The sequence below is a fragment of the Bubalus bubalis genome, chromosome 18, assembly GCF_019923935.1.
Source record: "Bubalus bubalis isolate 160015118507 breed Murrah chromosome 18, NDDB_SH_1, whole genome shotgun sequence".
Classification (NCBI taxonomy): domain Eukaryota; kingdom Metazoa; phylum Chordata; class Mammalia; order Artiodactyla; family Bovidae; genus Bubalus; species Bubalus bubalis.
Window position 1 is genome coordinate 38,474,155 of NC_059174.1, and position 23,069 is coordinate 38,497,223.

The 23,069-nt window shown below is 41.4% G+C and overlaps 1 long non-coding RNA gene across 1 annotated transcript in view; it reads left to right on the forward strand.

The window, feature by feature from the left end:
• The window catches only part of LOC123330347, a 33,082-nt gene extending 13,135 nt beyond the window's left edge, over positions 1 to 19,947 (forward strand). Inside the window, exons 2-4 of the long non-coding RNA XR_006546203.2 lie at positions 2,956 to 3,032; positions 3,645 to 3,818; positions 19,325 to 19,947. This is a non-coding gene — a long non-coding RNA (uncharacterized LOC123330347). The remainder of the gene's footprint in view (positions 1 to 2,955; positions 3,033 to 3,644; positions 3,819 to 19,324) is intronic.
• The last annotated feature ends 3,122 nt before the right edge of the window (positions 19,948 to 23,069 follow it).

Genomic DNA, 23,069 nt, shown 5'->3' on the forward strand with positions numbered 1-23,069 from the left:
TTTATGTCGGGATGATCAGTTCCAAATTCCTAACTTTCATGGGCCCTGTCCCTGTGTAGGGGTTTAAAACTAATCCCTGTGATCACTGAAACTGGGCAGTGCTTTTCAATGCAGATACATGTTCCATGGCTCACTCTTCTCATTTCAGTTCCCTCATTGTATCTGGGGAGAAGGAAACGGCAATCCACTCCAGTACTCTTGCCTGGAAAATCCCATGGACAGAGGAGCCTGGTAGGCTGCAGTCCATGAGGTCGCTAAGAGTCAGACACGACTGAGCAACTTCACTTTCACTTTTCACTTTCATGCATTGGAAAAGGAAATGGCAGCCCACTCAGTGTTCTTGCCTGGAGAATCCCAGGGACGGGGGAGCCTGGTGGGCTGCCGTCTATGGGGTCGCACAGAGTCAGACACGACTGAAGCGACTTAGCAGCAGCAGCAGCATTGTATCTGGAACTTGAAGGGTTCTGTACTTGCAAGCTTAGCCCTTTTTTTGGTCATGCTATGCAGCTTGCAGGACCTTAGTTCCTTGACCAGGGATCAAACCTGGGCCCCAGCAGTGAAAGAACTGAGTTCCAACCACTGGACCGCCAAGGAATTCCCCTTAGCCACTTGTTTAAAAGAATGTATGTTCTATTTTATTTGGAACATCTTAACATTTTTTGGTGGAAACCTTTTTTGAGTATCTGTTCCACCATATGGCTGGAAATGGAGCTATCAATTCATTCTTCATGCTGCAGCCAGAGAGAACTTTTCAACATACAGATATGATTTTGTTATCAGTCTTAATTAAAACTGGAATTGCTTCCTAATGATCTTAGGGTGGAAACTAAAATCCGTAACCTACAAGCCCCTGAATGGACATTACCTGCTTCCCCATCCTCACATTGCACCATATCCCTTCTCATTCTCTGTGTTCTACTTACACTAGTGTTCTTTCCATTCCTAGAATGTACCTCACTCCATCTTACAACAGCAACTCTGCACGTTCTCTTCCCCATTTCTGTTAACACCTTCATGTTCCCTTAGTTCACTCACCCTTTAGATCTCAACCTGTTGCCATCAAAGTCATGGTGGAAGGAAAAGAGAATAAAGGGTCATGTGGGAGATTTTTATGAGCCAGGCCAGGCATGCATTATATCCACCCACATTCCACTGGGTGGAACTTAGTCAGAAGAGCTGGGAAATAAAAGATTACCTATGTATTCAGAAAGAAGAGGAGAAAATGGTTATTAGCAGGTACTCAAGTTTCTTCCGGGCTTCCCAGGTGGTGCAGTGGTAAAGAATCCACCAGCCAATACAGGAGATACGAGTTTGATCCCTGGACCAGGAAGATCCCCTGGAAGAGGAACTGGCAATTTACTCCAGTATTCTTGCCTGGGAAGTCACATGGACAGAGGAGTCTGGTGGGCTAAAGTCCATGGAATCGCAAAGAGGTGGACACGACTGAGCAACTGAGCACGCACATATGCACAGGTCTCTGCCACACCATTGTGTTTTCAGCAAAGAAGAATTCCTGACAATAGGAAATTCTCAATAAACACAGATTGAATGAATCAACAAGTGGATAGAGGATGGATAGGTGATGGAGGGTGGAGGATAGACAGATAGTTTTGTTGTCAATGCGTAGCTCATTGATTCAGCTAGGCTGTAAGTTCTTCGAGCACAGACTATAGCTGTCCTGTTCATCATGATAGAGAAGTTCTGGACACATATTAAAAGCTCACACAGGACTATATGATCCCCAGTATTTGGAAGACTTCCTGGAAGAGATGGGCTCCTAGTGGATATTTAAAGAAGAGTATGAAAAAAATTGGCAAAGCAATTTAAGAAGTGAATTTAGGGAAGGCATGGAATGGATAGGGGGAAAAGTAGAAGTAAGGTTAACAGGAATATGGTTGAGAGTAACAAGAAGAGGCTTCCCTCTTTCTCAGTGGTAAAGAATTTGCCTGCCAATGCAGGAGATGCGGGTTTGATCCCTGGATCAGAAAGATCTCCTGAAGAAGGAAATGGCAACACAATCCAGTGTTCCTGCCTGGGAAGTCCCATGGAGAGGACCTGGCAGGCTACAATCCATGGGGGTCGCAAAAGTGTCAGACTCACATTAGCAACTAAACAACAATAAGAGAAAGAATCAGTGAAGAATGGAGAACCTTACAGGGTAATGCCTCACCAGGCTAGTGTCATCTAATCACCAGATCTGCCAAGTCCCAGGCTCCACCATTTTCTCTTTTGATGCATTATAGCCTTCCCATGGACTGTAGCCCACCAGGCTTCTGGGCCCATTGGATTTCCCATGCAAGAATACTGGAGTGGGTTGCCATTTCCATAGTCTTACACCTAGGAATAAGGGTGCTTCTTTAGTGAAATAGCACCTTTTCCCCTCCTATTTTGATGCTTAGTGTCTAAACTGAATCCAATGTGCTCAGAAAGTATGTGTCTGGATTGGCCTAGAAGCTGATACTACAGAAGGCAGTTTGCCCCTGGCCATGTAGAGTGGTGAACCACACTAGTTCCAGCCCCAGCTGTCAGGCCAGGATTTCGCCCTCGCCCTTCTCCAATCAATACATAGAACTGCCTGCTGCCATCAGGAAGGAGCTGTATTTTTAAAAATGAATGAAATAGGACAACCAGAATCTTTCCATCTTTTATGTTACCCTCTGCTTTCTGCCCAGGAATGGAGACCCTCAAAAGCTACAGGTGAGCAACAAGAGGGTGCCACCCTCCCCTGACCCGAGAAGGGGCCGGAGCTAGAAGAGTAGTTCTACATTACAGCCCTACATTACAGGCTTCTGAAATGCACTGTTGGAGTTAGTGACAGGGGAGCCGCTCTACCTCTGGGGCTACAGCCGTGCAGTGAGCTTTAGTGGATCAATACTTTAGTCTTGTCATGCTAATTGCTCATTGGTTGACATTCATGATCCTTCCTTGCTCCCTCCCTATGTAAACTCTTTACAGCTGGAACAGCGAGATGCAAAAAAATCCTGAGCCTTCAAAGCCAGATCGTGCAGAAGAGAAAGGGCCTGTCAGCTGAGGTATGGTGCTCCCCCATTTTCTTGCCCCCCTCCCTTAAAAAAAGCTTCATGTGGTTCTGCATGTGACGGTGTAATAGGGAGACACGCAAAGAAATGCCTGGGGTGACGCTCCTGCAACACGTAAACGGTATTACCTTTTCAGAACAAAACAATATCTCCTCTCTTTCTACACCCACCACCACAACCACCCCCCCAGAAAAACCCAGAAAATAGAAAAATACCCACCATTGCTATCAGTTTGATTTCAGTCCTTCTTCTGTTTCAGTGAATGGTTTGCCTTCCCCCGGCTCACAATGAACATGTACCTGCACTGTCCTCTTTGCTCCCAGACTAAGGCACGTCAGACCGAGCTGCCATGTGTCTGTGTGTCTGTGTGTGTGTGTGTGTGTGCGCGTATATGTGTGATCACGCCTACCATATTGGCTTCCTGTCCCTGGAACATCAGCTTTTCTAGCTGGCTGAGCCTGTCCCCACAACCACTTGCCACTGAGACCACACCAACTCCTACCCTGTAAGCATCAGGCCTGTGCTATGCAGGGTTTTGTTAAGCCGTTTAGTATTAATTGATTTTTTTCCCCCATTTTTTTCTTTCTTTCCTGGGCGGGTCAATAGCTGGATGCTTCAGGAGCAGAGGATCTATCAACTGCAGACCAAGCATGGGAGACGCAGGCAGACCTGGAACAGAAACCCAGCCCGCTCCAGCCGCTCCGACAGAACTTGGTAGCTGGATGGTCTGCAGCAGGACACATGCCACGGGGCAGGAAATGACCCAATCCTCAAGGTCTGGTAAGTTTCCTCACTTTTTGGAAAGTGAGGCAAATGATAACCAAGTCTGTCTTTCCTTCCTTGGAAGAGTCACCAGCATTTCTGCTAATTTCAGTTAATGAGTTAAATATCAAAAACAGGATGCTCCCCTCATCCCCGGAGCAGATCTGAGAAGCTGGAGGGACCGTGGGGGAAGAATGGGAGTTCGCGGGACAGACAAGGGCTAACCAAATTCTGATCTTACGGTGAGCCACTGCAGCCAAGCAGATGTCCTGAGTATCGATCCCTGCGTCTTGTTATTGATTTCCTCTTGGGGCCAAGAGAGGGGTGGACCTCCAGAGGACAAGAGGAGAACCAACACCCTCCCTGAGGGCCGAGCCGCCCTAATCGGTGATAACAGTGTTAAGTGGTCAGCCTGGAGAGAAGGCTTGCTTAGATCTATTGATCTATTCTCCCCAGAGATATAAATCCTTCTGAATTTTCTTCCATGGATATAAATATTTATAATTAAAATAGCGTAGGAGCCTCTTACAGGCACAGGGAGAGTGGTCCATCCAGGATGGTCTTTGATATTAGTGCCCTCCCTCTCCTGACTTTGTGTACTCTTCCCCCTCTCATGTATCTGTTTATAAATCGCATTCCTTCTTTTGAACCCCATGTGGCTCACCCTCAGAGTGATAGTCACAATGTCTTGGGCTTATCAGATACTGGGAAAAATCCATCCTTTCCAAACACAGCCTGCAGCTGAGAAAGGGGTGCCGCTCTCCCCAGTCAAAGCTACAGTTTCTGCACTCGGGAGCCTGGACTCAAGAAAGGATGGGCTGTGTTTGGGGGGTGGGGACAGTGAGGGGAAGACTTCTTGAGTTGATGCTTTGTTCTTGCTTTCATTGGGGGCATCATCTTGGTTAGAGTAACAAACAGCTCAAATGTGTTAGCCCAAATGTGTTAACCTGTGCCGGGACCCTGTGTCGCCTCACCTGCTGTGTTAAATCTAGGAAGATAACTTGAAGGTCCCCCAAATTCCTGTTTCTCAGCACCTCATAAATCTAAGCTCACATGAAGTGAACAGGGCATCCCTTTCCCAAGAGTATGGGAAAAGGAAGGATGCTTAGTACTTCTTTGGGAGCAAAGCCCTTGAAGCCAGCCAGCAAGAACAAAACCATTGACCAAAGCTTTGTCCACTATCAGAACAACATTATAGAGAACTGGAATTATTCAGCTTTAATGTTTAGAAATTTGGGTGGCCAGGGAAAACAGTCTTTCAAATCATTTGCTGTGCTACAGAAACCAATGGTCTGCTTTGGTGTCCAGAATACAATCCTTTCCATTTTGGAACTTCTGACTCCTTCTATCAGGCATCTGCCTTGCTTCAGTGCTTACATCTTGAACTGTGTGTCTTTGTGCTTCTGCCTCAGCAGGTTTCATTAATTTGTAATTGATGGCTACAAAATTGTTTAAGAACTTGTAGATTTTATGCTTGTCAAGGGTGTGTTTTAGTGGGTGTGTGTGCACCATCTAGGATGCGGGGAGAATTGACTGAGTTTTGCTTCTCCTCATTTTAGAATGTTTAGTCACTCAGGTCCATCTGTGTGAGTTAATAAACGTATGTCTTGGTATCTCTGTGCAAGCGTCTATACTTGGGAAGCAATGAACGTAAGCAGGTTAGAGCCCACAGTTCTCTACCATTAACTGTGTCTTTCCCAGATGCATATTAAGCTTTGCTATTTTTTTCTTTTTATTCAGAGGTGGTAGTTTCAGAACTCAAATCTAGCCCATTTGTCTCTTTTAGCAAATGATTGAGGGTTAGGGATTATTCCAATTGGCAGTCAAGGGTCAGCATTTTGGACTCCATTTGGCTTAGATAATTTATAAAGAATAAAACTCTAATAGGTATAATCACGGTAGCCTTGGCTTAAGAATGTTTCTAGGCATACTTGAGGTTGAAAAACACTTCAAGCTATAAATGGAAGAATGTTCTGGTGAGTAACTTGTATGCTTCTGTGGTAATGGAGAGAATTGGAACGCAGCTCTCTTTGTTTGATTTATACGGCAACATCCAGAATGTGAAAGGTGTATTTTACTGTAGAAATAAACTTTCAACATTGAGCTAGATAATGGAAGACCCAGGCTAGTACTTAAATCCTTCTCTGCTAGGTTATAATGAAAAGCATAATTAAAAAGAATAGTTTTTTTTTTTTTTTTTTTAGGAAGAAAAACCCTGAGATTGGTCTCTTTTTCCCATTGTTTGCAACATGCACTTGTACGATTTCTCTGAACAAGGTTATTTGGAGAAAGTGATCTAAATTTTAGAACTGAATGCACTTTGCTAATTAAATGTGGTTTTTTTGTGATCTTAAGGCCACTAAATCTAAATAGCACATACATAAATCCATTGTTGTCTTGTGCTACTGTTTCTACAGGTCATATCTGAAAGCTTGCTGCCCACCGTAGGGAAATGATTTTATTATAGAACCAAACAGTGGCTTAGGATAACAATTGTTTAGTGTCTTCAGTCTTGCAGGAATTTAACCCCTATGTTATCAATATAGTCATATGCTATATTTGCCTTTTATGTTTTAATACATAATGATGTATTTTTCAGTCCCATTTTCCTAATAGGTTTTATATTCAATATATTTTACAGTACAAGGAAAGAAATATTTCACTGTTGTTTCTATAATCATAACATAAAATATAATATCAATATTTCACTGTTATCTCCATGAAACAATATATGTATCATGTTTCAAGCCTTCCTAAACATCTTGACATTTGATGTTGTCATTTATATCCTTAGAGCAATCTTAGGAGACAAGTTAGAGCAAGAGTCATTATCTCCATTTTATCAATAACAAACATGCACAGTGTAACACAGATACTAGTGTCAGACTTGGGCTTATGACTTGAGGCTATGGACTCCTGGTCAAGAGCTCTTTCCAAAGCCGCCTGCAGCTACCATTAATGCTTGATAAAATTTTAGCATATTGTGTATCCACTAACATGGATATAAGGTAGATGTTGGTTAATCTTAATTGATCATTAGCTTTCTACTTATACAAGAAGAGGTTGCAAATACATATTTCAGGCATCTTTATTTGGCCTTTAGCATACCACAACTAGCTGCAGAATCCAGTGTCACGACATACCTTTTTGTTAGGCTCAGAAATTCACTGAGTTATTAATATGCCTAATCAGTAGATTTGCTTCCCATGAACATATCCCTGTCAAAACATAGTGACTATATATTATTCACTATATTTCACTGTATGTCACAAAACCATTGTGTACATATTTAGTCTCCATAGTTACCAACATTTCCTTTTAAAGAAACATTATGTATAAGTTGAAGCATCAAGATGAAATGCTTAAAATAAAGCATAAACGTTTCCTCTTCCTGAAAAAAGCACTGCTTCCTCCCTCAACCTTCTCACTACAGGGATTCTTAACCTTCTCGGTGCTGTGAACCCCACTGCCAGTCTGCCATAGACCTGAAGTCTGTGGGCCTTTTCTCAGAATATTTCTCATAAATGTATGAAATAAAATATGTAGAATTACAAGGGAAACTAATTTATATTAAAATTCAGTTATCTAAATATTAAAATCAATTAAATATTAAAACCAATTTCTATGTGATATGTGTGATTTTTATTAAAATGTTGATAGTTCCAGTGAGGGATCTACAACTATAATTTTAAGGTGGTGCTAAGAATTACAGATATTTTGAGATTACCTACAGCACTACATGATATGGCTGTGATCTGAAAATAGCTGTGGTTTCTAGATCTGCTGGAAAAGGGATAGGCTAGCCACTCCAGTATTCTTGGGCTTCCCTGGTTCAGTTCAGTTCAGTCACTCAGTCATGTCCGACTCTTTGTGATCCCATGGACTGCAGTATGCCAGGCCTCCCTGTCCATCACCAGCTCCCAGAGTTTACTCAAACTCATGTCCATTGAGTCGGTGATGCCATCTAACCATCTCATCCTCTGTCTTCCCCTTCTCCTCCTGCCTTCAATCTTTCCCAGCATCAGGGTCTTTTCAGATGAGTCAGTTCTTTGTATCAGGTGGCCAAAGTATTGAAGTTTCAGCTTCAGCATCAGTCCTTCCAATGAATATTCAGGACTGATTTCCTTTAGGATGGACTGGTTGGATCTCCTTGCAGTCCAAAGGACTCTCAAGTGTCTTCTCCAACACCACAATTCAAAAGCATCAGATGTTCGGTGCTCAGCTTTCTTTATAGTCCAACTCTCACATCCATACATGACTACTGGAAAAACCATGCCTTGACTAGACAAATCTTTGTTGACAAAAAGCAGAGACAAAATGTCTCTGCTTTTTAATATGCTTTCTAGGTTGGTCATAGCTTTTCTTCCAAGGAGCAACCGTCTTTTAATTTCATGGCTGCAGTCACCATCTGCAGTGATTTTGGAGCCCAAAAAATAAAGTCTCTCACTGTTTCCATTGTTTCCCCATCTATTTGCCATGAAGTGATGGGACCAGATGCCATGATCTTAGATTTCTGAATGTTGAGCTTTAAGCCAACTTTTTCACTCTCCTCTTTCACTTTCATCAAAAGGCTCTTTAGTTCTTCTTCACTTTCTGCCATAAGGGTGGTGTCATCTGCATATCTGAGGTTATTGATATTTCTTCCGGCAATCTTGATTCCAGCTTGTGCTTCTTCCAGCCCAGCGTTTCTCATGATGTACTCTGCATAGAAGTTAAATAAGCAGGGTGACAGTATACAGTCTTGACGTATTTGGAACCAGTCTGTTGTTCCATGTCCAGTTCTAACTGTTGCTTCCTGACCTGAATACAGATTTCTCAAGAGGCAGGTCAGGTAGTCTGGTATTCCCATCTCTTGAAGAATTTCCACAGTTTGTTGAGATCCATACAGTCAAAGGCTTTGGCATAGTCAATAAAGCAGAAATAGATGTTTTCTGGAACTCTCTTGCTTTTTCAATGATCCAGCGAATGTTGGCAATTTGATCTCTGGTTCCTCTGCCTTTTCTAAAACCAGCTTGAACATCTGGAACTTCACTGTTCACGTACTATTGAAGCCTGGCTTGGAGAATTTTGAGCATTACTTTACTAGCGTGTGAGATGAGTGCAATTGTGCAGTAGTTTGAGCATTCTTTGGCATTGCCTTTCTTTGGGATTGGAATGAAAACTGACCTTTTCCAGTCCTGTGGCCACTGCTGAGTTTTCCAAATTTGCTGACATATTGAGTGCAGCACGTTCACAGCATCATCTTTCAGGATTTGAAATAGCTCAACTGGAATTCCATCACCTCCACTAGGTTTGTTCGTAGTGCTGCTTTCTAAGGCCCACTTGACTTCACATTCCAGGATGTCTGGCTCTAGGTGAGTGATCATAGCATTGTGATTATCTGGGTCATGATGATTTTTTTGTATAGTTCTTCTGTGTTTTCTTGCCACCTCTTCTTAATATCTTCTGCTTCTGTTAGGTCCAAACCATTTCTGTCCTTTATTGTGCCCGTCTTTGCATAAAGTGTTCCCTTGGTATCTCTAATTTTCTTGAAGAGATCTCTAGTCTTTCCCATTCTGTTGTTTTCCTCTATTCTTTGTATTGATCGCTGAGGAAGGCTTTCTTATCTCTTCTTGCTATTCTTTGGAACTCTGCATTCAAATGGGTATACCTTTCCTTTTTCCCTGGTGGCTCAACTGTTAAAGAATCCACTTGCAATGTGGGAGACCTGGGTTCGATCCATGGGTTGGGAAGATCCCCTAGAGAAGGGAATGGCTACCCTATCCAGTTCTGGCCTGGAGAATTCCATGGACTGTATAGTCTGTGGGGTCGCAAAGAGTCGGACATGACTGAGCAACTTTCATTTTCTGTTGGTGATGTTATCATTGCACTATTAACATTGCTGTGGTTTGTTTCCTGCAGTTATAACTGAAGGAAATGATAACTTGTGGTTAAATATGAGTGAAAATAAAGTTGTGATTTTTTTTCCCCCATCCAAGTTCACAGACCCACTGAATTCTGTCTATGCACTCTTTAAAGATGCCAGGTTAGGAACCCCTACTCTAGATAATTCCTACTCCTTTTTCAAAACTCAGCTGAAACATCCTCTTCTAATGAACTTCACCAACCCTTCCCCAGATGGAGTTAGCTGCCTCTCTTCTATGCCCCAGGAGCACTCACAACCTCTCTAACCCAACACTTAGCATAACATAGGGTCTGCATCAGTTTACTTGTCTGTCCTTCCCGGAGTGCACATTCTTGAAGGCTTGGGTCACGGCTTATATTACCACCACTGGGCACAGTGTCTGTCACATGGCAGGGGTTCACTAGATGTTGAAAAGGAAGAGAAAGGAAAATTCAGTGACAAGGGAGCCATAAGTCACAGAAGGTTAAAATTAACAAAAAAAATTAAAGTCAATAGCTTGAATGCTTACTTGAGTAAAATTTTCCAGTAACAGCACCTTCTACTTCCCTTTTACTGCAACTCTCAACTTATAGCCTCCTAAAAAATCATAGTCCCATATTAAGGGGCTAATAATAATATGCCAGTTTCAGGCCTGTTTTCTTTTTTCTTTTAGTTTCTTAATAGTACAGCCAAGGGAATGAGTCTGTAGGGACATGGAAAGAAAGGTCTTTCTTCACACCTTGAGCTTATAGGGCTTTATCAGTCAAATTTAAAAAACCAAGAAAAATGATTTTGATTTTAAGGCACAATTACAAATGTGTAAATTCTTCCTAAAACCATGTGTACTTGAAGGTAATTGTTAACATTTCCTTGAAAAATAGAATACTACTAATAAAAGCCTCAAGTTCTCAGCACAATTTCTTTGTGTAGGATAAGCATAAATGCTTATACATAGGATGGTAGCCTTTTAGAGATGCACTCAACTTCTTAATATTAATGTCACATTAAAAAATCAGCATTTATTCGTACATATTGACTTAGTGTCATATGCACCTCTTTTTTCCCAGTAATAAATACTTGCCATCCCAACCCAAATAAATGGACATTTACATGTCAATGTGAAGCTGCATATTTCTTGGATACAAGTTGATTTTTATCTACAATGGACTTGTTTATTATAAGAAGAAGATGATAGAGATCAAAATGGAGATAAAACTGGGGGAAAAATTTATAGCCATTTTTATCATCTAGTAGCTATTTTCCATTCCACATTCTTGTGCATGACTGCATACTGAACCTGAGTCTTTGATTACCAGTTCAGTAGCTTTCAATACACCTTTCTGTATAGAATATCTTATTGAAATATACTAGTCAACCAAAAATTTAGATTACAAAATGGAACCTTGACTTCATGAAGCTCATTTCACTCCATCATTTAATAAGACACTTAATAAGATATTTAATAAGACATTTAATAAGATATCCTATCAGGGTCACTGGTGACTGTCCACAGATCAGGTGCCTAAATGTCCTTGTGGACCTGATTCCTATTATAGCATTCACCTACTTTAATCCACTGAAGCAGAAAGCTGAAAAATCAGTATTCAAAGTCCTTTATTCCTAAACAGTGTTGGTGGAGCAAAGGAAAAAGAATGGACAGTAACTATAACGATAGATAGGCAGAAGTAGCTTACATTGGAACTATGGGTCAAAGGATTAGTATCCAAGCATCAATCCAGATTTGAGCTTCTTCATCTTTTGAAAGGTAGTCTACATGTAGGGTTAACTGTTAATCTTCTCCCTATGTTTCTAAGGGTACATTGCTTATTGCATGCTTTTAGCCTTTACATACCTGCTTCTCCCTGATGTTATTATTCTTCTCTGTCATTATTATTCCTCTGATTTCTACTCTCCTTACTGTTTCAAAGCATTTTCTATTTTGAGTTAACCGTTACTTTAAATTTACTGATTTGGCATATAACCCTTGAACTCTTTAGGATAAAACCCTACCCAAATCTAAAAGGTGAGAAATATTTTTAGCAGGCAGGCAAATTGCTCTCACTACACAGAAAAACATTTGCTAAGACTTGTTTTACAAACAAATATAGGCATTCCTAGTTGATATGATTATGTGAGAATACAGCATGAGTTTATGTTTATAATCACCCTTAATTTATGCAATGCAGTCTTCCAGGCAGGAGGGAAAATATGGCTCTGGAAACACAAGTCAGACAAGCAGACTGGGAAAGACACCTTAAATACTACACTGTATAACAAAAATGTATTTAAAAGAAATAAAGAGAGACCTGGACAAAGAGATTGTTAACAGAATCATCACTTGAAATAAAGAGATTGCATACAATAATTTCTTATAAATTTTATGATCAACAGAAGTTATTTTCAATCTTCCACATTTTAGATACTATTCGAAAATTATATTTTAAAAATTGAGAAATAATTTCAAAGCAGAAACTTGTAAATATTTTCAAAACCATTCTCAGTAACTATCGACTATAACCGGGAGCCTCTGTGTCTAATAATATAATGAATCAGATGTGAAGAGAGGAAAACTGAGAGTAGGTGGAGGATAATGGAGCCCAGAGCAGAAGGCAGCTTTGGGGATGGATAAAGGACAAATCATTCCAGACAAATGTGATCACTCTTTTAAATCGCATTACGAGATTAATGGATGAAGGGAATGCACTAGAGGTAATATATATGGATTTTACTAAAGCATTTGATACACTGCTCCATGAATTTCCACTTGCAAAATTAATTCAAATTGGGTAGAATATGTGCATGGTCACATAGGTTGAAAATTGGCTGAAGGACCATAAACAAAGAGTAATGACAAACGGTGGTCCCTCACATTTAGGTGGGAGACAGTGTCCACCACAGCCCTGAGGACTAATGCCCACTTTGGTATCATATAACCACCTCACTAATGATCTGGGGAAAGGGAAGGAAATTAAAGAACTCACAGAGTTTGACATAGGAGGTGTTACAAACCAGGATACAATTAGAGCACAACAATGAGTTAAAAATAAAAGTGGAGAGTAAAATTCAACACAAGTGATACTTAACCTCTTTTCATGACTAAAAGGACAAAGGATTACTAGGAATATAGTTACATATAATTTTCATTTTAATTCTTAAAATGCTGATTAGTGAAAGTCCATTTAAAACCATACTGTCATTAAATACAGTGGTTCTTTGTTCAGTTAGAATATGAAATGTTATGCTGCTGGTTGCTCCAAATTTGAGTTCACATAAAGAATTCACAGACAGGCTGAACAAGCAAGAAGTTGATTTCTGAGAAAAGAATTTAATTATATCCACTTAAGTGCATAGCTATATATTAGGGTATCAGTTATTTCCGCACATACCTGGTGAGTTCACGGCAAATAATCACCTTGAGTAAACTTTGACTTACTATAAGAATTTTTCTGATATAAATGTCTCCAAACACCAACTTCTAGGACAACCTTCCTGTTATTTCTGATGTTGTTGAAATTGTTGAAACCGTGTAAAATGTCATTGTTTAGAAACTGAATGATTTTCCTGTAACATAGAGCAGGATATTATTTAGAATAAAAGCCCTTTCACATTTACCATCTCATCCTCTTAGCCACCCTGGGAAGGAGGTATCCCCAAATTACAGATATGGAACCTGAAACTCAAAAAGAATAACTGACTTATCCAAGACTGCACTATTTTTAATAAATGTCAAAGCCACTTCTAAAACCTACACTTTATCCCACAGTTGGGATCTTTCCACTAAAGAACACTGTTTCCCATGAGTACACCATGAAAGAGACCATCTCGGAAGCCATGTACCAGGATCTGACCTTGACCTGGACTGTTATTCCATGCTAAGTTAGAAAACATAATGGAAAGCACCTAACATGGAATCTGGGCTATGAAAGTCAATAATGTTCAGCTCCTTTGCTTCTTACACTATTTATTCTTCATTCAGCAGACAATTATCAAGTACCTTAATGGGTGCTGGGCACTGTCCAGCTGCACACATCTTAGTTTTTCTTCTTAATCATCTTGGTTCTTCCTCTTAAGCTAACATCTTCCAAGTTCACCCAAAACTCCATGAGAAAAGACCCCATGTCTACCTGTTCACTGCAATGTCCCCAACACCTAGCAAATACACAAATGTACTTCCTGAGTTAGAGAGAAAACATCCAGCCTCACCCCTCCAAAGTTCCCCTGAGCTCTGGCAAGGCTTATGTGCCTGCTTCCTTCCCACAGCATCAAATAAAACAACCCACAACCCCCTAAACATACTGAAAGGGGGAGGGAGGGAGACAGTCCTGGATAGGGGTAGGAGGAAGCTAGATAATGAATGCATTTGTCAAATTACTTTTACTTCTCTGGCACCAAATCACCCCAATTGCCATGAATGATAACAAGTAAACCACCACACTAAAATAGTTGGCTACTGGGACACCCTTTGCTGAACAGTAAGAGACAGACATTCTGCTGCTCCTTTGCCCATTGCCCAGCTGCTCCTAAAAGCCCTGCAGAGGAGTAGCAGGAGCCCAATGCTCTGTGGCTTCTGGACAATCTTTTTTCTTGCAAATTTGGAAGGAAATTTTACAAATTACAGAAAAGCTTGGTACTCCTTTGGTGAATAGGCCAAGCCAAGGACACAAGAAGGGATGAATAGCCCAGGGTCAAGGTAAGGACCTGACCAGGGTCACCTCTTCTGCTGGGTCTGCAGTCGGTTCACATTCCCACTAAACAAAGGCAAAACATGCGCATCTGCTCCACTCCTGCCCTTTACCCAGCCCTGCCTGGGAATATATTACATCACAGGTATTTCCGCCCACAATTGAATTAGTTATATTATTTTCAAAAAGAATATCTTTGTCATTTCCAACCCTCTTCTTCTGCATTAGGCTTATTACAGTTGGGTGAGTGCACCTGAAGTCTTCAGTGAAGTGTCAGGTGTAATTTAGCACTGGGAGATGAATTATGGGATTGCCCTTTAGGAAAAGGCTGGGAGCTCAGCCCTGCCTGTCAAATAGGTCCCTGCCTTCTAGCGAACTCTGCAGGTGAATGAATCAGTATTTGGCATATCAGCATTTCATAGAGCCTCCATGCTAATGTCTTTTTGAAATGAAACCGAGAAAGCTGTTAACCTCAGTTAGCCGTGTGTCCCCTCTGTGACCGGGATAAATCATCAATGTGGAGGCAGAGAACTCTGTTCTTATACTTTAGGGAATGAGAGCTGGGGCTATGGAGAAGCGGGTGGAAAGGGCCTCAAATCTCGGAAAACTGAGGATTTTTATCTCCCTGAAAAGGAGAAATAAATATTACTTCTCCTCACCTCCTGATTTAGCTGTTCTAAAAATATTTTGAATAATTTGATTCAGTTAGATAGCATATCCTTGCTTATCCTTATTTCTAAGCCTTTGATCCCTCCTCAGTGAAGCCCCCAAATATTTGTATTATCCTGTATATAATTATAGTATATGTGTATAAGTATAGTATATGTGTGTATAAGTATATGTGTGTATACATATATGTGTGTATATGTATAAGATATATACATATTTATGTATATATGTATATTGCTGTTCTTTTTCAGTCGTTCAGTCATGTCCAACTCTGCAACCCCATATATATATATATATATTTATATATGTATTAAGCACATAATAATTAATGAATGATATGTTTTATGATAATATATAATAACATGATTATATAATAGATATATAGATATTATATGTATATGGGAACTCCTAGAATCTCTTGCAACTGAAAACTGGTGTTAACTACCAGAGTAGATATGTTCAGGTGACTAGGGATTCTCTGCGTGTGTGCTGTGTGCTCAGTCATGTCTGACTCTGCACCCTGCTGGTCTGTGGCCCGCCAGGCTCCTCTGTTCATGGGATATTCCAAGCAAGAACACTGGAGTAGGTTGCAATGCCCTCCTCCAGGGGATCTTCCCAACCCAGGGATAGAACCTGCATCTCCTGCACTGCAGGTGGTTCCTTTACCACTGAGCCACTGGGGAAGCCCAGGGATTCTCTATTCTCTACTAATTTTTGACTGATTTTCCCATGGTTCAGATTCAACATCTATACAAAATCCTCACATCAACCTTGTGAGGCAGGATTCATTTCTGTTTTTACATTTGAAGAAACTAGAATGCAGAGAAGTTAAGGGAGGGAAAACTTAGAGTCAAACCCTGTCATCTTTTCCTCAGTCAGTAGACGCCATGCAACCATCAATGGTCAGTGCCCAGGGGGTGTAGCAGGGGGTCTAGGGGTTAGGATTCAGTGCTCTCTAACCATCAGTAGACAGATGTGGCACTGGAATTCTTTTCCCATAGATACAAACAGATATGACCTAGGCTTGCAGCCTCCATCTTATCTTAGAGACTCTTGACTGCTTCCTTCTCCAGGTTTCCCTAAAGGAAGGCTATTTGATTACCACATATGTCTTCAGCCCTTGGTATTTATAATCAGTTATACAATCACTTTTATTAGTTCCAGTGTGCATGTTATTCCCTTTCTCACTTCCTTTGCCTGAGCTATATGAGCTGGAAGAGAGGGAGGTGACTGAGGTTAAGGCCCATGACGTGGGGCACAGAGCAAGACTCTAGGTGGATTACCAATCAGCAGAGAAACAAAATAGGTTACATGGACTGGAAGGTTTTTATAAGAGTCATGATAAGATTTACTCTCCAAAATTTCTTACATCCTAGAAAAAAATTTTAAGCGTAAATGATAAAAATGGTAGTAGAATGTTCATAGCATTCAAGTATTGTGCTTGGGAAAGACACTTTCTTGCATGCTCCTATCAGTCTTTGGTTGGAGAGAGGAGGGATCAGAATACGAAGGAAACTGGTTTGTATGGACAGAGGTCAAACACTGACGGGATACAAAATAAAAAAGTGTTTGAAGTCCACCATTGGGTGCACTTGTATCATTTCACAATAATGAAAACTGGGGATCTGAAAGGTTAACCAGTTTGCTCGAGGTCACAAAACTTGTTAAGTTGAAGAATTAGGACTTGAATGCAGGTCTTTGGGTGAGAATCCGGCAGAGGTGGTCTAGTGGCTTGCTTTCCTTTGTTGAAATTCCCACATGACAGTCCTGAAGGAAAGAGGGGACAATGACCATCCAGTGTTACTTTATTTCCAGGCTTGTTTTTTACTTTTGTTTACCTAGACCCAGACCCTGCCCACCCACTACCATGCGCCACCCCACCCCCAGCCTTCCCTAACCTCCCCAGATAAACCTAACCATGTCTTTCCCTATGCTATGTCTTTGAACAAACCTCTGTAGTTGCACAAATCCCCAGATTACTCTATGTATTTGTTGTGTATATTCAAATTTTTTTTTTGCAATACATAACCTCAGGAGAGAAAGAGTTGTACGTTTGAAAAAGATTGCATCGATACTATCTTAGAGACTTATGTCATCGTTATAGTCATGTCACTTTCATTTCTTCATCTATAAACTTTCTAAATGTGGCCAGGTCTCACCTCCTACACAACCAGAGGACAGATATTAATCATAGCTCTACAGGGATTTAGTTTTACCAGGAGAGTTTTCCCATAATTCTCTTAGAGTAATAAATAAAGAACAAAACAGGTTTCTTGGTCTTTCAGGGTCTTACCAAGAAAACAAAGTACTTTGAGTACTTAACAACAGAAAGAATTTAATGCAGGGAATTACATGGGGGAGCTGAGAAGCCCATGTGGGTGGTGAAGTTAACAACCATGGAAAGCCTCTACCCTCCCACAGAGACAAAAGAAGGGGGTGATGCTACCAGAATCCAGGGGCCAGTGTCCCCTCAAGTCCAAGCTGCAGAGGAGATACAGTCACCACTGGAGTTGCATCTCACAGCAGAGGGAAGGGGGAAATGTGCCTGGTTTATCTCTCCCACTGTCCTTTCTCCTTCTAACTCCCCCCATTGGCTAAACCTCTCTGGTAGGCAGTTGACTTTGGAGTCTAGAAATGCAGCCTGTGGGGATTTCCGCTCCCAGCCACACAGAGCAAAATAGGGAAAGAATGAGGAATGGAAAACATGCCCAGAAACAGCACAGAAGCCTCCCCATAGAAAAAGACCTATACTTTGGCCTCTTGTGGCTCAACTGATAAAAAAAAAAAAATCTGCCTTCAATGTGGGAGACCTGGGTTCGATCCCTGGGTTGGGAAGATCCCCTGGAGAAGGAAAAGGCTACCCACTCCAGTGTTCTGGCCTAAAGAATTCCGTGGACTGTATAGTCCATGGGGTTGCAAAGAGTCAGACATGACTGAGTGACTTTCACCTTGGCCTCTAGTTATTATTAAGTTGTACCTCTCAGCTATGTGACTTGAGTTCTTTCCAGTTCTGGTTAGAATGCTCATGTCAGTACAGTAACAAGATTGCATACCAATGATGATAAACATTATTAGATTCTGTAGGATATGTAATGAAATTGAAGACAGAATCCCTGATTAGATGTAGTTTACCCACACATTTATAATTAATTGGAGAAGACTTCCTGAAAGGTGAATCCTAGAAGAGGGGGTAAAAAGTTTCCCAGAAAGGAGGTAATAGAGTGTTTTAGGCAGAGTGAGTAACCTAAAGAAGTGGGAAGAACATTTTGAATGGCACACAGATATCTTTAGCTGGAATAGATTCTGGGTGGGCTTGAGTAACAGAGAAATGAACAGAAAACTTTGGAGAACTGACAGAGAACTTTAAATTTAATCAACAGAGATCACAGTAAACTTTCCATGTGAAAAATGGTGTTGCGTTCAGCTAATCTTAGAAAGAGTACTAGGAAGCTGTTGGCATAATCTAGCTATAAAGTAGAGAAGGTAAAGCAAGTGGTTGATGTGAAGGGGAATCATAGTAGGATGACTAAGACTATAGGTGCTGCAGCAAGATTTCCCGGCTTCAGATCCCAATTCTACTACTTTCTAGCTCCTTCTTTGGGAGACAATAAGAGAACTTACCCTGTAATGTTCCAAGCTTCAATTTTGTGCTTGACACATGATAAATGTTAGCTATTATTGAAATCATATTAGTGGATGAGCTTACCAAGGAAGGAAGGGAGAAAGAATAAAATGCCCTTCAGGCAGCTCCAATGAATATTTGGAACCGTTTGTAATCTAAATTGTAGTTGAAATCACTATGAATGCATAAACTGCCTGGGTGAGTTCAGAGGAAAGAAAAACAGAAAGCCCAGGATGGACAGAGGACACAATAGAAAGAGCAGTCAAAAAAATAATAAGAAAACTCCATGGACCAGCATATTAAAACCTCAGAGAATAATAGTCGTATGAAACAATGGTCGCTCAGCAGGATATTGAAAATCCTGGATGAATGTCTTGTTTTCAGTTTGCTGAGTTGGTTCTCTGCTTGCTCTGGCCTACGTATTACCATCATTTTTGCACTTTGCAGCATTTTAAATGGTGTTACTGGAGTAAGAGCCAATCACAATGTTGTATACGTGCCTGTCATCAGCGAACATTAGAACTAAGTGATACATTATTTGTCCGTAAGGAATTGAGTATAATCTCTAAATCTTCCAAGGAGACTAATTTGGTGATGACAAGAGCACATTTTTTCCCACAGGGTACCAGATCCACCCTTGGCTGATACCAATTTCCTTCCTTTCCAGTGAAGGCTGGAGACAGTAAGGAGAGGGAGCTCAGGAAATGAAGCCAGGAAGTGCCAACGTTGCTGCAAATGGTCTAGCATCAGTCCAATGCCTGCTCCAGCTGAGGCTGCACGTCTTGTGACAGGTGGTTATTATGCCTGAGGTTTGGAGTGAACGGTAGAGCACTGGCCTAGGGGTGGAGATAAAGAAAATAGATAAGAAAGAGAGACGTGAGAGGACAGACTCTCTGCACAGGCTTCTCATTGTGGTGGCTTCTCTTGTTGTGGAGCACAGGCTCTAGGCACGCGGCTTCAGTAATTGCAGCACGCGGGCTCCACAGTTGTTGCTCACAGACTTAGTTGCTCTGCCACAGGTGTAATATTCACGGACCAGGTATTGAACCTGTGTCCCCTGCATTGGCAGGTGGATTCTCATCCACTGAGCCACCAGGGAAGTCCTAAACCTTCTGTTGATACAACGAATACTTTCACTGGGACAACAAGCGTAAAGTGGGTCTATCCCAGACTGATTGGAATATGTAATCATCCTACTCACAACCCATTTCAAAAACTTTTTTGTTCATGTAGCACTGTGGTTAAAGTGCAGACTCTGGAGCCAGACCCACTAAGTTCAAATCCCAGTTCTGCTGGCAACTAGCTATGTGACCTTGACACATCACTTAACTTCTCTGCAACTCAGTATATTCAGCAGTGAAATGAGGCATAATGATTACTCTGACATCTGAGGGCTAAAAGTACTAAGGGAGTTAGTGTGCGGACAGGCACTTAGAACAATTCCTAGTAGATAGTGTGAGCCGAGTTCTTATTGTTCTTGTTATTTCAAACTCTAAGATAAGGAACCTAATCTTACAGACCTGACACCTGCCTTCTTGCCCCATGCCCTGACATGGATTTACATTCAGCAAGAGTCTGTTGAATGGTTGGACGAATAAGAAAAAGAAGGAATGAATAAAAGAAAAAAGGAACACAATTTTTATCCTTGACTTTCATTTTTTTCTTGATTCTTTATTCCCTCACTATTTTTAGGTTACTTTGTAGCACAAGGACACTGAAACGCACTCAAACAATCTTTCAAATGCCTGTCTAACCTAGCCCTTACTGTACCCTGGAATCCCTTGGTCTTGAGCTTTCCTGTTATTACCTGGCCTGTAACCAACACTGGCCACTTCTCACAATCTGCTCTTTCATCTGCCTGACTCTACCAAGCTTGGAGACCTTGCTCTAGAAAGTTACATCCCCTCCATCTTGAGCCTCCCTCCGACCCCTCTAGGTCATCACAGAGCTCTAAGCTGAACTCCCTGTGCAACAACAGGGAGTTGCTTCCCAACAGCTTCCTGCTAACTAGCTATTTGACACATGGTAGTGTACATATATCAGTGCTACCCTCTTAATTCACCCCAGCCTCTCCTTCCACACCCACAGCCCCCGCCATATCCACAAATTTGTTCTCTACATCTGCATCTCTATTCTGCCCTGCAGATAGTTTCATCAGTACCATTTTTCTAGATTAATATTTATTTATTTTATTTGGCTGTGCTGAATCTTAGTGGCAGCACACAGGCTCTTTGATCTTCACTGCAGCATTTGGGATCCTTAGTTGCAGCATGCAACATCTTTTCTTTTTTTTTAGTTACAGCATGCAGATTCTTTAAGTTGCAGCATGTATGATCTAGTTTCCTGACCAAGAATCAAACCTGGAACCCCTGCATTGGGAGCATGGAGTCTTAGCCACTGGGACTACCAGGGAAGTCCCTACTATTAACACTTTAATCCCTATATCCAGTGACTTCTTCTGAGGCCTTGTCCTCCTCAGTCTCCCTATAGCATGGTATGTTGCTGATCACCATGTCTTTCATGAAATATGTTCCTTAGCATCCTTAACTTGGGTTCATCTTGGTTACCCTTTTGCCTCTTTAATATGTCTTTGCCTCTTCTATCTGCCAAGACAGAGGTGCTTCTCCAAAGTTCAACTCTTCCTTTATGATCACTCAAGTCCTTTGATGATCTCAAACATTTCTAGGCCCTTGACAATCTCAGTGCAGATGGCCCCAGATCTACATTCCTAGCCCAACAAATCTCCCATGCTTCTAGTCCACATTTTTAGCATTCTTCTGGACTTCTTCATTTGCTACGAACTAGTCTCTTCTCAACACATACTCCCAAACCAGTTCTACCTTCTGGGTTTCCTGTCTCTGATAATAGCATCTTCATCTTCCCATCCCCCAGACTTCAAAGTTCAAATTACTTTTATGTGTCATTCACCTAATTAGTCTCCAGATTCCATTAGTCTCCTAATTAGTCTCAATTCTACCTCTGTCTCTCTCAAATCCATACCTTCACGTCCATAACCACTGCCGCTAGGCAGGGTGCCATCTCTCATCTCACATAGCACACCAGCCTGCTAACTGCTCCCATTTCTTCCCCTCTGTTTTCCCAATTTACCCTGAATCTTCCACTACTCCCTTTCCTAGTAATGTTTTATAGACACAAAAACACAAAGTCCACAATCTAGGCACTCTTATTTTCCCCAATGTAATTTCTACTGTTGGTCTTTATACACACTGCTCTCCAGCTGATCAGAACTTCATGCTTCAGGATTTCCTGGTGGTCTCAGTGGATAAGCACCCCCCTGCAAATGCAGTGGACACAGGTTTGACCCCTGGTCTGGGAAGACTCCACATGCCACAGTGCAACTGAGCCCGTGTGCCACAACTACTGAGCTGGGGCTCTAGAGCCACAACTTCTGAGCCCGCGTGCTACAGCTACTGAAGCCTGTGCGCCTAGAGCCTGTGCTCCACAACCGGAGAAGCCCGCGCACTACAACGAAGAGTAGTGCCGTTCTCCACAGCTAGAGAAAGCCTCTGCCCAGCAACGAAGGCTTAGTGAAACCAAAAACAAAAATAAATAAAATTTAAAAAAAAATGTTTCAGAATAAGTCCCCCACTCTCCACTTCTGAACCACATCTTCTTGTATTAGTTTCCTAGGGCTTCTATAAGAAAACACCACAAAATGGGTGGTTTCAGACAACAGAAACATATACCTTCATAGTACCAGAGGCTAGAAGCCTGAAATCAAGGTGTCAGCAGAGCCATGTTCTCTGTAGAGGCTCCTGGGGAAGAATCCTTTCTTGCTTCTTCTGACTTCTGGTGGTTGCAGGCAATCCTCCATGCTCTTTTAGCTCGTAAATGCTTCACTCCAATCTCTGCCTCCATCTTCATATGGTCTTCTCCTCTACCCAGGAGAGGGTCCAAATTTCACTACCCAATCTGTGTCCAAATGCCCTGCTTCTTATAAGGACACTAGTCATGGAATTAGGGCCAGCTCTAATCCAGTTCAACCTCATCATAACTTGGTTACATCTGTAAACTCTATTTCCAGATGAAGCCATGCTCACAGCTTTTGGTGAGTAGAACTTCAACATGCCTTCCAAGGAGACACGGTTCAGCCCATAACACTTTCCCACAGAGATGGATTCCTCCGTCCATCCAACCCCATCTGTCAAAATCCTTCTACTGCTTCAGAGTCTGGTTGATTTTCTCCTCTTCATTAAGTTGTTCATAATTCCTTTTCACCCCCTCCCTTAAAGTAATAGTGTATTTTGCCCCTTTTACCAATTCAGTTCAATTTTTTTATGTTCAGTTCAGAATTTTTATGTTTTAAATATGTAAATAATTCTTCACTGTTAGGTTGTTAAAAAGATATGGTATTCCCAGTCCCATATTGGTTTCTTTTTGATTCTTGCAAA